Source organism: Callithrix jacchus, chromosome 7 (assembly GCF_049354715.1).
Source record: "Callithrix jacchus isolate 240 chromosome 7, calJac240_pri, whole genome shotgun sequence".
Taxonomy (NCBI): domain Eukaryota; kingdom Metazoa; phylum Chordata; class Mammalia; order Primates; family Cebidae; genus Callithrix; species Callithrix jacchus.
Window position 1 is genome coordinate 30,768,380 of NC_133508.1, and position 19,067 is coordinate 30,787,446.

Below are 19,067 nucleotides of genomic sequence, written 5' to 3' on the forward strand. Positions count from 1 at the left end.
AAGGGCATGTTCGCCAATGTCCACATATATGTGACATTAGAGGAAAATGGGCAAGGAAGACCTTGCAGAAGGCAGAATCAGGTCCTGAGAACAATAAACAAAGAAGTTCCTTCCAGACAGCAGGATCAGAGGCTAATGAAAGAACATTTCCCACACTAGCTAAAGATTCTTCAACATGCTTCCTGCCATCCGTGATTTTTGTCACTGCCAGTATTCCTAATCCTAACATTGAGGAACCCTGCCCTTAACCATTACTTTGCACTCTAAAACTGTTCCTTCAGTTTTAGCAGATTAAATGCAAACTTATAATGTGCTAACTGACCTAATGCAATAAATTACAGACATTGCACGTAAAGTGATGGTGAAAATAAACCGTCTTTTAGAAAGATCACTGAACTGATGGCCAGGAGGTTCTTACTTCATCCAACCTTCACTATTAACTGTGTGATCCTGGAGAAACCATGACTACTCAGGACTTCAGTTCTTTCATCTGTGAAATGAATAAGAGGATGCCTTCCAGTTCTTTAATTCTAATTTAAAATTCTTGACCCTGCTGAGCCAAAAAAGTACAGAAATTCTCTATAAAATATCCATAATCGACTAGTTGGTCCAGTTTTTACAGCAGAAGCAACTCAGCACAATTCTAAGAAGCTATATTGGAAAGAAAAAATTCTGGCACTCTTATTTCTGATTTTTCTATTTTATTTGGGTCTCGGTACAATAAGGAATAAAATGTAACCTTTTTTTCCAATGGGAAAAGACACTTGCTTTCCATTTCATTAAGTTTTAGAAACTAATCCAAAGAGAAGGAACTCCACCCACACCAAAACTTCAATACTTTGAAATTATTATAATATTTACACACTAGAATTTAGAACATTTGAAAAACCAAAATGAATTTGGAGAGGTTTTTAACCTAAAAATACCATAATGACTTTTTTTTTTTTTGAGACGGAGTTTCTCTCTTGTTACCCAGGCTGGAATGCAATGGCGCGATCTCGGCTCACCACAACCTCCACCTCCTGGGTTCAGGCAATTCTCCTGCCTCAGCCTCCTGAGTAGCTGGGATTACAGGCACGCACCACCATGCCCAGTTAATTTTTTGTATTTTTAGTAGAGACGTCAACATTTTCACCATGTTGACCAGGATGGTCTCGATCTCTTGACCTCATGATCCACCCACCTCGGCCTCCCAAAGTGCTGGGATTACAGGCATGAGCCACCGCACCCAGCCCATAATGACATATTTTATTAGTTACATAGTCAATAACAGTCACTGAAACCTAAAAATAATATTTTTTTCTAATAATTAACATTTGAAAAATATGTCTGCTAAATTTCAACTTTTGATACCTCCTCTAACTTTTAGGAGAAAATGACATTCAAGATTTTGTCTTCTTCACTGATGAAAGAGAAGACGAAAGGTAATATTCTAGCTTTATTATTTATAGTGATCTAAGTACACTTGTTTATAAATATAAGAGCCAAACATTCAAAGAGAATAGGACACACACACACAAAAAGGCAAACATTCTGCTAACCCTGCTATCACATTTTGATGTTTCCATTTGAGTACTGATATTTAAAAGTCTTATTTGTTCTTATTCAAAACACTTTTTATATACATTTGTTTTTCCTGCTTCTCTAAGATAAGATCAGTTAACTCTAGCTAGCCTCCACTGACCCCAAGTCCCCTGATTCTCTGTAGTTTCAATTTTTCCAGAGAACGAACCCCTTTATCTTGTGGGATTGGGGAACACTGCTGTCCAGCTAAGGTGAGATGAAGACCTGGGAGTTCAGCTAGTCCTTGGACAGACCTTCAGCTGATCATATGTTTTTAGCATGCCTCACCTCATCTTCAACCTCCTGGTATCAATGTCATCTCCTCTGCAAGTGCTTTGGTTTTTACCTTCTGTACTAAGTCATGGTATCAGATGCTTTCTGTTTCAGATTTTATGGTTTAAGGTAACAGATGAGACCTACCTCTGACAAAAAGAGTTGGAATTTTTGTTTCTATTTCCTTTGTTTCATGCTAAAATTTTAACAGAAGGAAGCAAACGGTGGCTGGGCACAGTGGCTCATGCCTGTAATCCCAGCACTTTGGGAGGCCAAGGAAGGTGGATCACGAGGTCAGGAGATTGAGACCATCCTGGCCAACATAGTGAAACTCTGTCTCTACTAAAATACCAAAAAAATAAAATAAAATAAAATTAGCCAGGTGTGGTGGTGAGCACCTGTAGTCCAAGTTACCCAAGAGGCTGAGGTAGGGGAATCACTTGAACCCAGGAGGCAGAGGTTGCAGTGAGCTGAGATAGCAACACTGTACTCTAGCCTGGCGACAGAGTGAGACTCTGTCTCAAAAAAAAAAAAAAAAAAAAGCAGACAGTTCTTTACTTAACATCTTAAAACCAGAAACTACAATCTGAATGATTTCACGTACCATTTTTAATGGTGTGAAGTCATGACAGTTTTGGTCTGATAAGCACATATTCCCATTTCGCTTCTAATTCCTTTAGAGAAAGCCTCTCCTACCTCCATGAGACCCGCATGGGGCTTGCAGTCACTGTGCTATGCCCCTCTACCGGAGCACTAAGAAAACATACCAAGGCTGGCCCACCGGTATACCCCATTCCCAGGCCTCAGTGACACAAGGATCCATACATGGGGTCAAGGAGAGTCAAGCCACATTTTCTCTAAGGCAGGTAGCTAGACATTTGGTGTGACAGGTTCTCTTTCTGCTGAGATTGGTAAACTGGACGAACAGCAGTCTTGAACTGTTAGTGGTCATCTTACTGACCATGCCTGTCTGAAGAACGACAAATAAACCAGCAGAGAAAAGGGAGTCCAAATGAGATCATTTGAGCTCCTGGCTGAAACCACGGCTGAAGCCAGATGCACCTCTGGAAACCATAGTTACAGAAACAATTAAGTTTCCTTTATTTTCATAAACTGGTTTCAGCTGGCTTTCTTTCATTTGCAACTGAAGCAGTCCTAATGAACACATCAGTGAATCCAAATGTTCCAATCACTAAAACTCAAACAACAGAAACAACACTTCTTTCCCCCAAATCAAATACCCTAACTTCTTTTATACAAATAAAATCACAAATCAGAAATAACACTTGCATATGTGTCCCTTTCACCATTTAGGAAAAATTCCTTGACTTTAGTTGAATATTAACTTCTTCAAAGTAGCAGTATCTTATATAATGAAGTGCATGTATATTCTATAGTACTAAAAACCCAAAAGCCACTAATCTAATGAATATTAACTTCTTCAAAGTAGCAGTATCTTATATAATGAAGTGAATGTATATTCTATAGTACTAAAAACCCAATAGCCACTAACCTAACAGTAGGTTAATGGCTACTAGGTTTTTTGTTTCGTCCAGGTACTTCAAACTTTCTTGAAAATTATTTGAACTTTCTCTATCAGAGCTCTCAGATTTTTAGTAAAGATCAAGCTGCATAATTATTTTATGTAAAGACTTTGCGGAAAAACGAAGTATCTCAAAATATTTGTTCCCTTGGGAGGAAGCATATAATTTAAATTCAAAGAATTAGTCTCAATCTCTGTCCCAGAAACTGGGGACCAGGATAATTTGAACATGAAGATTTATAAGGAGACGGTAGAGGGTAACAACGTGCTCCCAAGGAGATAAGTAGGAAGGCTTAGAAATCAGTGTTCCTTGGACAATCTCCCTGGAGTAACTTCCTTCATTATCATCTGCAAACCATTGTGCTCAACAATCCAACAGGCAATATCTAAGCCTCTGGGTTTGAAGTTCTTAGGGGTCGTCAGTTAGCTTCAAGTGCATATAGGGGCCAGGCAGGTAATCTAAAAGAGTGAGCAGGCTAACATTTTTAAAGTATTAGAGTTGCATGCATTAAAAAGAAAATTTTATTTAAAAAATTCTAGTCTCTCTCTCTCATTTATTCATGCAACATTTCTACCTACTATCCCTGGTTTTCCTATGGTTTGTTTCATGATGCTATCTTAAATAATAGTTTTTGGCACTGATACTCCTTGTATACATTTAAATTATATATAAATAAGAGCTAATAACAATGATAATAGTTCAGTTTATTGAGGACATAGTATGTACCAGGAAATGTACTAAGTGCTTTACATATGTTAACTTATTTTGTCCTTTCTGCAATTCTATAATCACCTTACAGGACTGTGACACTATCCCATTGTATAGATGACAGTACTGAGGCACTGGGTAATCAGCTTATCCAACATCACGTAGCAAGTAAGTTATGAATTTGAACAAAGGCACTCCGCCTCAAGGAACCCTGTCCTTAACCATTACACTGCACTCTACAAAGAAGTATGCCATCGGTTAATGGGTTGAATTATGTACCCAAAATGATATGCTGAAGTCCTCACCCTTAGTACCTGTGTGACTGGTATCCTTATAAGAAGAGGAAAATTTGGATGTAGACACAGAGGGAAGACAGCCATGAAAAGATGGAGACAGACTGGCTTCATGCTACCACAAGGCAAGGAATGCCTGGGGCTACCAGAAGCCAGAAGAGGCAAAGCAGAATCCTCCCATGAGCCTCTGAGGGAACATGGTCCTACCAACACCTTGACTTTAGATTTCTAGCCTTTAGAACCGTAAGAGAATAAATTTCTGTTATTTAAAGCCACCTAGTTTGTAATACTTGCTTATGCAGTCAGTCCTAGAAAATTAATGCCATCTCTCATTTATACTAAAATACGTTATCCAATCAACTTGCTATTTTCAATTTTAATACAGATGGTGGCATGAGTAACATTTAAACTTTCCTTTAAATACTGTTTAAAGAAAAACAACAGCCAGGGTTGTTATCGGTTACACCCTATAATCTAAAAGCACAGCCTCCAATCTAATAGAGGCAGCTTCTATTTAGCTCTAGCTGGTTACTTCCACATGAAAGAGCAGGATCAAAGTTGCTCCTTTGGGCCTTAAGTCTTCCAGTCTCCAAGAGAATGCAGAAATCTGGATTTGTGCATTAAATTAGTTAACGACAAATTATATCAGTTACTAGTTAAAATAATACTTGTTAACAAGCAACTGATGCTTTAAAAACAAAACAGCCAGGCATCGTGGCTTGCCCTTGTCATTCCAGTAACTCAGGAGGCTGAGGCGGGAGGATCACTTGAGCCTAGCAGTTCAAGGCTACAGTGAGTTATGTTAAGAGCACTGTACTTCAGCCTGGGTGACAGAGTGAGACCCTATCTCTAAAAATAATAATAATTAAAAACAATAAACATTATGCAGGCTACACAAACATATTTATGAACAAAACTTGTCAAGAGGTCCTGATTTTTACAATCTCTGTTGTATGTTTTCTTTGCTTTCCGTGTGTATAGCCCCTTGCACTTCACTTGACCTGGTCCCACCTGCAGCTATCCATCTCCCAGATGTAGAAAGCAGGTACAGTGCAAGGACTGGGAGCCATGTTGAAATCAGCATCTGAGGATTAGGGAACCCTCTTTGGGAGGTAATGAGTTGGCCGATGCAGCAGAGTCGCACACATTCAGGAATCCAAGACCAAATGGGTGTGCTCTCCTTGATCTGTATCCGCGTATCTGAAGTCTGATGCTACTCGTCTCCCAACAGTTGGTGTCCCATGTAAAAAAGACTTAGAGCTTTAATTGGGTAAAGGTTTTGTGTAAGGCTAGGACATGACTTAATATTTCTCAGGCTGCCACTTCATTCATAGCACTGTCCTTACAATTTCATTGAGTTCCCCAAACTTCTTACTTCGTGTGTGTGTGTGTGTGTGTGTGTGTGTGTGTGTATACATGCCTGTATATATATACTTGAAGGATTTGTAAGTTGGTATTAATAGTTCATAACTGTCTTTCAGTATTCACCATATTGTAACCTAAAAAAGTTGTCCAGAAACTTGCATACATTTTTGAAAAGCAGTTTTGTAAAAACAGTTTTACAAAATGTCTTTATTCCTCAGGTTTGTTCTAAAACTTCATGTGAATGTTAGTATCAACTCTAGTCCAATAAGCCATATTGCTAGTTAGTAGTCTCATTGGCTACAAACATTTCTTTGATATCTACCAGAGTTCAGACCTATTTGCTATGGTATAGAAATGAATGATTGCTTCTGGCAAGTGAAAACAGGTACTTGATACGTTGCTAGGATACTCTCTACTATACTGAGGTATTAAATGCACAGTGAGGCAGCTTGGACACCATAGTATTTGGAACTTACAAATCTGACCAACATTATTTTTAGTAAGTTCATAGAGCAACACTAGGAAGTAAAATACCATAAAATATGTCCAACTCATCTCATTTAATCTTTATTGTTGTTGTTGCTGCTGTGTTTTGCTTGAATTGAACATTTCTGAAATTTCTATTGGTTTTTATACCTATGAAATCATTTGGAAACTCCCTAGATTATTATTCTCACAACAACCCCAAATGGTTGGTAAAGCAGGTTTTATCTCCATATTACAGATGAGGAAACTGAAGCTTGGTGGTGTTAAATAACTTGTTCAAGGTTGTTAGTGAGAGAGGTTGTCTCAGTCTATTTAGTGTTGCTATAAATATGTCAGGATGGGTGATTTATAAAGAAAAAAAGGTTTCTTTGGCTCATGGTTCTGCAGGCTGTACAGAAAACGTATAGTTCCAGCATCTGCTTGGCTTCTGGTGAGGGCCTCAGCCTGTTTCCACTAAAAGCTGGGGGCAAAGGAGAGCCGCATGTGCAGAGATTACATAGCAAGAGGGGAAGCAAGAGGATAGGAAGTACCAGGCTCTTTTTAACAACCAGCTTTTGTGGACACTAAGAAAGCAAGGAGGGCACCAAGACATTCATGAGGGACCCAACCCCATGACCCAAACACCTCCCATTAGGTCTCACCTCAAACATGGGAACCAAATTTTAACATGAGATTTGGGGAGTGTATTAGTCTGTTCTCATACTGCTATAAAGAAATACCAGAGACCGAGTAATTTATAAGGAAAAGAAGTTTAATTGATTCACAGTTCCACATGGCTGAAGAGGCCTCAGGAAACTTACAATCATGGCAAAAGGAAGCAGGCACATCTTACATGGCAGCAAGCAGCAAGCAAGAAAAAGCATGAAGAACAAGGAAGGGGAAAGCCCCTTATAAAACCATCAGATCTCGTGAGAATTAACTTACTATCATGAGAACAGCATGAGGGAACTGCCCCCATGATCCAATCACCTCCCACTAGGTCTCTTCTTAGACACGTGGAAATTATGAGGATTACAATTCAAGGTGAGATTTGGGTGGGGACAGAGCCAAACCATACCAGAGGGGACAAACGTCCAAACTATAGAAGAGGTGAAGCCTGTACTCAAACCTCCTAATTCTAAGTTCACTGATGTTACCCCACAAATAAACACCATGAAGATTTGTAAGACCAGGATGATTAAACAGTCAGACAGCCAGACCTGTAATCAAATCCAATTTCTATTGCCGACTCAACTTTTGACTTCTGGTAAGTTTTTTTAAAACCTCTATAAAGTCCAATTTACTCATTTTTAAAATGGAGTTAAAGTGGAAAACACATGCAAAGAACATGGCACAGAGTGGGTACTTGATAAATGTGACCTCCTTTCTCCTCCCTCTAAGCAAATGTAAAGTAGAAAAACATGTAAAGAACATGGCACAGAGTGGGCACTTGATAAATGTTACCTCCTTTCTCTTCCCTCTAAGCAAACCATTCACTCTCTGGTTAAATGTTTGGGTGATTAGCAGAAACTTAAGTAGCTATTAGAAATGTACCTCATAAGATGTGGAGATATTGATAAAACAACAATAAATTCATTGTCATGGGCAAAGACCATGACAGAAACCGTTGTCACATGTGTACTATTAAAGAATTGCCAAGAAAGGTGTTGTTTTTAAAAATTTTATGATATTGAGCCTTTTTTAAACGGAGGCAGGTCACATCGAAACTTTATGAACTTATTCTCTGCTCTCTTAATTAATGTGGTTCATTGTCTCCAAACATAAAAAATTTTTAAACACATAAAAGAGGTTTGAAATGGTTCCAACCTGTGGCGAGCCTTGGGACTCCTCAGTGTATGTACCTTAGCATCTATCATGTCCCCCTTGGTCAGAAGCAAAAGAGCCACCAAGATCCTTTGTTTGTCCGTGTCTCAGGAGAAATTCTGACTCCTTTAAAACTCCTCTCTGCTGGCCCAGTTATCCCTTTGGAAGAGGCTAGGGTAGGGGTGCTCATTGATTGACACCAGCAGGAGATGGATCCAAATGCGGGGTGAGGGACTGCACCCCTTGCCAGAGAAGCATAAACTCAGAGAAAAAACAGGTGCTGTAGTCAAGAGGCATGCTTGGGTCTAACATCAGAAAATTATGCAATTATCAAATTTAATGCTAAAAATATTAAAATGCATAACATGACTTAGAACATTTCCTCACATTTGAACTTAATGCTAAGGAACTGTGTGCTAATAACTACTTTATTTGGCTCTTGGCACAATCATGCAGGACTGGGTTTGTGTTATTGCATATGTGGGAAGTTATTAAATGCTTTATACTGATTATGTTAAAGGTCATATTCCTCATACATATAACTTCACTTACCATTATGAGTTAGACAGGTACATGAGTAGACAATGGTCTCCTTCCATTAAATGCAAACTGGCTGAAATTACTATTTAAGTTGCCAGGCTGAATGAGAAAAGAGATTAAATTAATGAGGGTGAAGTTGTATAATCAGTTTATAAAACAGATCATGCTGAGGTCAAGGCTGACATCACCAGCTCCCACACATCTAACTACACTTAAAAAGGTGACTCCCCTTTTTCACCACTACCACTGCTCTAATTCAAGCTGTTTCTTATTTCTCTTTTATTCACATGTAGCTGACAAATCATTTATCTTGGCAAACACCAAGGTGATCATGTCACACATCTCAGAAACCTCTGAAGTCTTCCCATTGCTTGAGGGACAGAGGCCCAACTCCTCAGGAGGGAATTCATGGCTCTCCAAAATTTGGCCCATTCTTCTAATTCAGGGATTTTCAACCCTGGCTGAATATCAGAACCACAAGGGGAGCTTTAAAAAATAAACAGGCTTATGTCCCATGCCCCCTGAAACTCTATTTACTAGTTCTGGGCTAAGATCTAGGGATGTAATATCTTTACAAATATCTATGGACGATTCTTATCTACTGCCAGGGTTAAACCACTGGTCTAATTTCTGCCACCCTATTGTTTTACCCAACGTGAATTAACCCTTCTACTCCAATCTTGGCTCCACCTCCCGAGTTCAAGCAATTCTCTGCCTCAGCCTCCTGAGTATCTGAGATTACAGGTACCCATCACCATGCCTGGCTAATTTTTTTTTATATTTTCAGTAGAGACGGGGTTTCACCGTCTTGGCCAGGCAGGTCTTGAACTCCTGACCTTGTGATCCACCCACCTTGGCCTCCCAAAGTGCTGGGATTACAAGCGTGAGCCACAGCACCAGGCCCAGTAATGCTTTTTTTCAGTTTGTGTAGCCAGTCCTCTATTCATGCTGTTAATCCAACCTGGAATATCATTTCCTCTCTAGCTCTCTCTTTACAACTTCACTATTCTTCTAAAACTAAGTAAAATCCCACCAGTATCCTTACAACCATGGGAATATAATGATACTGCTATTCCGAGAATCCAAAAGACATTTTTTTATGTTTATGAAGTATTTTATGTCAATTAATCATATATTGTTTTCAATGTGAATGCTTAATATTTTTGCTCCCTATATGTCAGACTTCCCAAGGAAGGCAAACTTTATGTAACATCTTTTGTTTTCATTTCCTAGACTCCAGCATTGACAACAGTATTAAGCATAAAGTAGACACTCATGTGTTCAGTAATTATAATGACTGAATAAATTAAATTCTCTGAAATTTATGAAGCGTTTTTTTCTTACAGCTGGACAACCTCAACCATCAACGTTGAGGGTTGTTTATGTACATACTGATGTGTTTCTTACTAGAAGCATTATTATGCCCATGTAAATGATAATCACGTGTCCACAAAAACTGATGTGATATCAAATATAGGGGTGACACCTATAAATGTGTCTTTTTCCTACAGATAGAAATATATTCCATGTTTATATATTCAATTCCCATAAGTCTGTATAATATCCAAAAGGAGGAAGTAGAGAAATAGTCCCTGATCTGTCAATACATGACTTACAAACAACCCACCCACGTGAAAGGATAGAGAAAACACTGTTTACCAACCTCATCAACTGTGGAAGGATGAACAAGTGTCCCTTGCCCTCAATTTAGATGACATGAGAGTATCATAACCTACAGGTGAAAGTCTCTCATGTATCTACTGAAAACCGAGACGCTTCTGATGGGAGAGTATCCAACACTGTCAGAGCCCCAGCTTGGACCCCCCTACTGTTCAACCTGCCCAGGAAGTTTCTGTCCTGGTTCTAGAGCATGGGACATTTATTTCCATATCCAGAGCTACAATCTCTCCACAAAACAGCATTGTACACTGTGGCTGCCCATAGTGAAAGCAGTACTGGTACTTGTGAGTTAAATAGTCTTGGGAGGGCTGGCTGAGAACCTAACCACTATTTATAACATTGTTTTTATGGAAAAATGTTTTCTGTATTCCAAACAACAGAACTAGACATGAACTTTTGGAATACAGGGTATTTCTTGGGTCAGGAACTGACTGTATCTTGTTAACTGCACTACGGTCAGATTTTCCTAGGATAAGACAGCAACGAGAAGTGCAGAACAAGAATGGTTGCCAAGAACATGACCCATATGTGTTTATAAGGATTAAAGACAGAGGAAACAATGAGAGAAAACGTCAAGCATATTCTTAATTTATTATATAAGTATTTACTAAGCATTACTAAAGGCTATGGTGAATGCTGTAGGAGACAAAAATCAGGTAAGATCTTTGATTTGACAGTCCTTATAATCTAGGGTGGGAGAAAAGACAGACATAAACACAAACAATAAAGCTAAATGGTAAAACATGCCACAACAGTGATACAACAAAACATTAGATGACACTGGTAGAGAGAAACAGTTAGTGCCTCTAGCTGGAGTAATCAGAGAACGTGTCATAGAGAGGCTTGCACAGGGTTTCAACGTGCAGAGGAAATAGTTTCAGGGCAGCAGGGGACATCACAGGCAGGAAAACCAGAACAAATCAAGACAGATGCATGAAGAACAATGAGAGTTCAGAGAATAGGAACAGTCCAGTTGGCGCAAGTGGGGTTTGTTTTCAGGACCTTAGTAGGGGGCTCCGAATGACAGGCAAAGGAACTTGGATTCCATCTAAGAGGGAGTTGGATGCCATTAAAGGGTTTTAAAATTACTAAAGTAGTTCTAAATGCAGGTTTATGTAACAATGAACACATGACAGGGGAAGAGAGAATGAATACAGAAATACTATTAGGAGATTACTGTAAGAGTTGAGGGTGATTAAGACGACCTTTCAAAGACTTTTTTATACAAATAGTTAATAAACATTTAAGGTAGTTAATTTTTTTTTCTTTGCATACCTGTGTCTGAGTAAGGTAGTTAAATGTTAATCAACAAAGTATTTCTTTAAATAAGACACATAAATCATACAGAAAAGTTGTATAAAGACTTTCAAAACTAAAAAATATATATATTATCAGCTACAATGGAAAAAACATTTCAAAAGCATTGTTTGGCACTTAGGACTTTATGACTAGACTTGATACAAATAAGGATGATTTTAAAGTGTTAGTGTCATTTTAAAAAATAACATCAAGAGTTTAAAACAGAACATTTTATTTTTATAAGCATGTGAAATTTAATAAGAAATCATCTTTGTACTATTTCCCAAAAGCAATAATTCAATATACAAGGTAACTAGAAGATATGCTGAGAAATTTGAAAGTTGACATGTCCAAGTTAGTGAACTGAATTCTTTGCATTTTAAATAAACCTTAAGCTGGTACCGAGATAGATGTGAGCAGACTTACCCAGTGATTTGACTTAGCAAATGTCTTCTAACCTTAACACTTCAGTACTGGATGGGAAATGGGATTCATTTTTATCTGAAAACAAATGTAGTGGAAATAACGAAATTAAAAGAATTTCCAGGTACCTTAATAAGAGCCAATCAGATGATGGCGCCTGAAAGACCATAAAGAGTTATATGACATTCTATAAAAATTTACATTTCTTATACCAGGTATAAGTTAAGAACCTAAACTAAAAATCTCAAACTGGGCTCAAAGACTTCTAACATAGGAGATATATTGCCTTCACATATTTTTATGTCCATCTTCTAAAAATTCTAGAAAATATATTATTAGATATTTAAGCCTGATTTAAACGGAATTATTTAAAATTTAGCTGTATTTGTGCCCTATTCAGTATCATGGGGAACAGGGAGCTATGAAGTTGAATAAGAGTTTTTGTCCTTAAGAAATACCAACCTCAATAAGAGGCAAACGTGGAGAAATGCCAGATGTAGGTGATGGGGAGGAAGGCAGCAAATCACACTGCCATGTGTAGTACCTATGCAACAATCTTGCATGTTCTTCACATGTACCCCAAAACCTAAAATGCAATAAAAAAAAAAGAAAGAAAGGGCAGAGAAAGGGCTGAAAGGGGAAAACCGTCTAGATTTTGCCCACTGGTATATTTTCTAGGGCAAATTGTCACCTGAACAGCATCCTTCGATTAAAAATGAAATAACGAAAAGAAAAAAAAAAAAAACTCTGTATCGAGACATACGTAAAGTGCTAAAAGCGACATAAGGTGCTATAGGGTTTTCGAACAGGTTAATCACGACAGGGAAAATGTGGGAAGCCTTGCCTTATGGGCTGAATACAAAGAAAGGGAAATGGGGAGGGAGATCGATAAGGACTAGGATTTGGGGCTGAGATTCTACTCTAAGAGGCTGAATGCTAGATTCAGTGCATGGGGCTTTATTTTATATATAAAGAGACATTAAGGATGTTTGGCAGAAAACACATTCAAATTTGTTTTTTAAAATATGGCTCTGGTTTTTGAGTATAAGTTAACCATGAGAAAATTCAAAAAGCAGTGAGATCTGTTTTATTACTACAGTAGTCAAGATGAAAAGAAATCAGGGTAACTGCAATAAAAGTGAAAAGTTTAAAATTATCTGAAGATACACTTGAAAGTGAGAACCGGAATAACCAACTAAACAATTATGCAAGACTGAGACCTGAAACCATCATCAACATTCGGTTATAAGGTCACAATAGACCTTTCTTTCCCATCAGAACCATGTATTGTTTACATCAACCGTGAACTTAAGAAATCAACCAATCCAATGGCTCACTTCATTTGTGATAGCCTGTCCTAGAATTTCCGAGCTCCAACGTATAATTAATAAAAAGCCGTATACAAATTTTCTCTAAGGAGGTATAGTTTCAGAATCATCTCTGTAGTCTTGTTTGCTGCACTAAATCAATACAACCATTTGCATATCTCCTAAAAGGTTTATTTTAGAAGGGGCCTTCCACAAAAAGATTGTCATGTGTCAATGAAGTCACCAAAGAAGAGCAAAAGAAGCAAGTGCCCTGTCCTGCTTTTTCAGGGCAGAAGAACTGGTAAGAACTTACCAGTCACTAGTACCTGTGGAATACCTTTCAGAAAGGCAATAAAAGTGAACAAAGATTTCCAATAATTGGAAGATTTTTTTTAAAGGCAAAAATTGGAGTTAACCAATAAATTTTAGTCTTCTAAGAAGCTTGATGATATACTTTGAAAGTGAAGCTGAATCTTTAACAAGGTTTTTGTTGTTGTTTTTCATTTTTAATGCTAGTAAAGAGAAGAAATATAAAGGGAGAACAGTAAATAATGGAACAAATTCAAGAGAAGATGGGAACAAGAACTTTAGTACAGTTAGACATTAAAGAGGAGAAACAGTTGTTTCTCTATGGTTAGAAACAGAGGAAAGGATGGGTGGTGAGCATAAACATTTTGTGTGTAAGGGAGTAACACTGAGGGACTTCAGACACAATGGCAAGACCATCTATTGAGACAGAGGGAGAGGGAAAGGGAGGAGGAGAGAAGGGAGAAAAAGAGATGAAGAGAAAGTATATGAATGAAAACATATTTGAATTTAAGAGTTAAGAGAAAAACACTGCCAGAGAAGAAGAAAACAGAAAAGAGGGGCTTTCGGTATTTAAGATATTGGAACAATTCTGATTGGTATAACTGAGAAAGTTAAAAAACTATGAGTTCTGAGTATCAGAAACTCAAAAATAAGGATTTGGAGAAACAGATTACTGCCACGTGGTGTGGGCTGACATTATTTTCAAGCCCGGTAGTGACATCATAGAAGAATTTGGAGCAGTGTCCTGGAAGTCAAGCAATAACAGGAATTAGAAAAGGGAGACAATAGTAAAAAATTTACAAGAAAAGGAACTAATGAACAAAGGCGGCCTTATAATGAACAGTGCTGAGCCTTGAATTGACAATGGTGAGAAAAGGCACACATCAAACCTCCTTTAAAAGCTAGGATTTTTTAAATGCCATGCTTTTTCTTGAGACAGTTAAAAAAAAAAAATTGTGGTCTTTGCCAGGTTTAAATTTCTATGGAAGAGAAGGGAGAACAGTTATGAAAAAAGATCAAAGCTATAATAACTTGTTCACAATAGTGCATAAGGTCCAAAGGACATAAGGAACTGAAAGTAAGTCAGCAGTGGACTAACCGTGGGTTCCACCTGAACTGGGAAGGCGTGACTGCTTGGAAAAAGAGACCATAATAAGAGTGTTACCTAAGTTGTAGGTGACAAAACACCAACCTTTCTCTCTCTTTTTGGCACATCTGTTTGGTGAGAAAGGGTAAAAGACTGGCCACGTGTGTCACCGGTCTCTGACTCTCAGAACTTGCTTGCCCAAACGCACATGCAGTGTCTAGGCACCTACATACTAAACACCACTGGGCAAGTCAAGTCAATCCAATTTGAAGGGGTAGGAAGACTAGATGCAATGCTAAGTGTACTCTTTTACCTAGTTTCTCCATAAACAAAACTTGACATCTTCATTCTCATCTTAAGTCTACTCAAAGAATTCAGAGGTTAGAATAAAAAGTGACATAATTAATTGGTCCCTTCAAAACTCCAACAACAGGGATGCAAAGTAAATAAACGGAAAGTAGTATGAAGACAACTACACGGGGGGTGGGTTGAGGGGAGAACTCACCAGCTACAGTGGTTTTAAATTTCTAGACACATTCCAAGACTTAATACTGAGACCTAATTCAGTTGATGAATGCCTCCAGAGATGGGGAGATTTCAAATTAAGGAGTCAATATCTCTAACAGATATGGCAGTATTCAGATTTTTACTGCTGAATATAGCAGTATTCAGATTTTTTTGAGTCATTTTTATGTTGGATTTTTCAAGGAATCTGTTTCTCTCATTAAACTGTCAACGTATTGACATAAAATTGTTCATAATATTTTCTTATCCCTTATGTATTTCCTGGATCTCTATTAATGTTTCCTTTTTATTTTTATGTTGTTAATTTGAACTTTCTTTTTTTGTATAGGAGTTTATCAATTTCATTAATGTTTTCAAAGAAACAACTTTTGGTTTTGTTGATTTTCTCTATTTTACGCCTAGTACTGTTCCAGATTTCTGGTTTTTTTGTTTTGTTTTGTTTTTTTACTGATATTCTGCCTATTTGTTCTATCAATTGAGAGAAAAGTGAGAAAGAGAAGTGGTGAGATATCTAACCATATTAGATTTATCTATTTTGCTTTCTGTTCTGTCCATTTTTGCTTCAAGTATTTTATGGCTCTGTTACTAGGCTTGTAGACATTTAGAATCATGTCTCTTTAATTAATTGATTCTTACATATATAATACTGCTAGTATTATTTCATGTTTTGTGTTTATTTTACTGGATATTAATATAGCTCCCTTCAGTTTTCTTAATGATTAGTATCTGCATGATATCTCTTTCAATGCTTTTACTTTTAACCTCTTTGTATATATCTGAAGGGAATATTTTGTAGATAGTATATTTACGTCGTGCTACTTTATACAGCCTAGTGATCTCTGACTTTAGAATACTTAGATCATTTCAACTTAATGTAATTATTTATATGGTTGGCGTTGAACAAACCATCTTGTTCTTTTCTATTTGTCCCAATCTGTTCTTGTTCCCTTTTCCTTTTATTCTGTCATATTTGAAATTGAATATTTTTAGTTTTCCATTTTATCTCCACTACTGGCCTATTACAAATATACTTGCATCTTTATAGTTTTAGTGATTGCTCTCATCTCTAAAATATGCACATCTAACCTGGCACAACATAACTTCAAATATTATACAACTTCACATATAAAATACAAAAATTTTATAACAAAATTTATCTATTTCTGCCTTCCTGTCTTTTGTGCTACTGTCAGCACAGTCTAACTACTGTAGGACTGTTTACTAGAGAAGCTATATGTAGGTCCTCTGGTTGACAATCCCAGATAAAACTAGGTTTTGGGTTATCCTTGTCAAAGTGCCAGGAATGTGATTACAGCTATCTTCAATCCTCCAGACCCCAATGAGCTCATTCTCGAGTTGAAGGCCACCAAGTGACCTCAGGTGATGCTACATGAACAAGAATACCCACGAGCTGAGGCTGCCCTTTTCTCTGTCTCACAAATTGTGAGGTACAATAAAATGGCTATTGTCTTAAGATGATGTGCTTAGGTAATTTGTTACACAGAATTAGACAACCACAACAGAATCTAGTACAGGGAAGTTAAATTGTATAATAAAATCTTTAAACACGTGGCATTGGTTTTAGGACCAGATTTGGGCAGAAGCTTAAGTGACTTAAGAAGACTGTTAGTGAAGGCTTGAACAACATTAATGAAAACCTTGTAGAGGACAGAGAAAGAACTCTTCTTATGCAGGAGAAAGTTTGTAACACCGTTCCTTGCATGAAATAGAAAAGACAAAATATATTCCATAAAGTGGTAAATTTGGCTAGGAAGATTTTTAGGCAGAAGGTTGAAACTCGTGGTCTCTTTTGCTACCTATAAGTTATGCCTACACAAAGATAAACTGATGAAAGAACTGTTTCATTTTCATGTAGAATTTGGAGGAAAATTTTTAAAGAACTAGGACTTGATCTTTTCAAAACTAAACAGTTTCTCATCCCCATTATCTCTTGAGAGAAAAGTAAGAAAAAGCTTCAGAGTTATAGAACTGGTAAGACTTGAGGCCTACCAATAAAGCATGGTTTCAGGACAAAAGTCTCCACAGCATGGCTGTAAAACACCTTGCTGAGACTGCAAAATTATTTAAAATTGTATCTAGTTCAGTTCCAAGAATCTTAAGAGTAAGACACTTAGACTCTGTTCTGAAACAAAAGGCCTCTAAGAATCTTGATGATGTGCACTTTGGACTCTTTTAAATAGACAGAAAAGCTCATTAAGAATCTTATGGGTGTTATTTCAAACTATCTTGTCTCAGTATGAAAGAAAAAAAATGCCACTCGAAAATAAATGTGGGTCGGCCTCTGATTAATGGAGTGGGTTATAATTTGATACACAGGAAGCCCACAAAGTTTTAAAAATCATTACATCAGCTTGCACTGAAAGGGACAGAGATAGTGCAAAATGAAAACATGCTTCTGAACTCTCAAATTTCCACAGCCAGAAAGACTGAAAAGGCTACTCAATTGCAAGAAATGACCATTTCTTACAGAAAAAGGATGACTCTGAATTGAGAAGGCAAACCCTGGAGCCACGGAGAATCACTCTCAGGAGGCAAGAATACCCTAAGAAAAGAACTAACAGCAGGAGATAAAAATTTCTATGAACCAGTGAAGCTATATGTCTCTGGTTTCCCTATTTGTGAATGGGAATGTTTACTGTAGCTACTCTATGACTGCCTCTTCATTACATTGTTGGGTTGTCATCTCTTCAGCTATACTTGAGGAGATGCCTGAACAGTATACTTGTTGTAAACAAGTTCTTGAACTTTATGACTCAGGCTAAAGAACAGTTGGAAAAGAACTTTTGGATTCTTGCAAGTGGGTGAGTATACAGGGAACATAGGAAGAGACTGAATCATTTGTGAACAGATAGTGAACTGTGGTGGAGTATATATCCCACAAATGTTTTGATACTTCTTCCACTGAAAGGTCATACCCATGTCTTCTCTCAGTAAAACTAGGACTCTGTGACTCCTCTGACCAATAGAATACAGTGGAAGTGACATGGCACCACTTTTCAGTTTCAGGCTTTAAGACATTGTCAGCTTCCACTTTTTATTTCCAGGAAAATCCACTCTAGAAGCCCCAAGCCACAATAATTGGAAGTCTGACTGTGCTGAGACTACCATGCTAGAAAGCTCATGTAGACTTAGCCTTCCACTTCTTCCCAGGCACCCTGTATATATATGTATCTAGGATCCTCCAGAGCATTCCATCCACAAGCAGAATACCACCCAGTGATCTCAGTCAATACAACATGCAACCAAAAATCACCACGCTGGGACCTGCCTGAATTCCCAATTCATAGAACCATGAGCTAAATGAGAGTTGTTGTTTTACACCACTGAATATTGGGGCAATTTATTAAGCAGTAACCTATTATTACAATGTTGATTTTTGTAATTTATGTTTTTAGTTGTTCCAGAAGCCACAATGTCCCATTATCACCTTCTACAACCTAACTGAAAGCAGAGCCCAAACCTAGTTATTTTGCAGAAGCAATTTGCAAAGTCCATTATAAGGTAAAATTATTTTTGAGAGGCCAATTTTCTCTGAGATATTATAAAACAAACAATTTTCCAAACACAATATACACCAACTAAATCATTGCAATTATAACCAACCATTTTCGTCTTACTAAATAAGCTATTGTAGATACATAATCAAGCCAAAGGATTCACCCTCAGGCTCTCCTCCAGTTCATTTAACACAGTTATTTAGTCACTTTCTCATGATTGAAGCAAGAGTGGGATTACAAATACAAAATTAAGACCATTTATGGTACTCTAAAGCAGTGATTTTCAAACATAACATACAAAATACCAATGTGAGATAAATGATGAAATGTGAAAGAGGGAATAA

The 19,067-nt window shown here is 37.4% G+C and overlaps 1 protein-coding gene across 37 annotated transcripts in view; it reads right to left on the minus strand.

The window, feature by feature from the left end:
* The window catches only part of ZNF438 (zinc finger protein 438), a 168,566-nt gene that overhangs the window by 75,791 nt on the left and 73,708 nt on the right, over window positions 1–19,067 (minus strand). For 29 of the 37 annotated variants that reach the window (XM_054258592.2, XM_078329759.1, XM_078329757.1 and 26 more), the window contains 2 exons: window positions 11,981–12,055; window positions 8,588–8,674 (listed from right to left, as the gene is read on the minus strand). The exons of 3 other annotated variants lie outside the window; for them this stretch is intronic. The gene's annotated coding sequence lies outside the window, so the exon portion shown is untranslated. Of the gene's footprint in view, window positions 1–8,587; window positions 8,675–11,980; window positions 12,056–12,439; window positions 12,564–19,067 lie in introns of all 37 variants that reach the window. 5 more of the 37 variants (XM_078329758.1, XM_054258598.2, XM_078329765.1 and 2 more) reach the window with 1 other exon arrangement.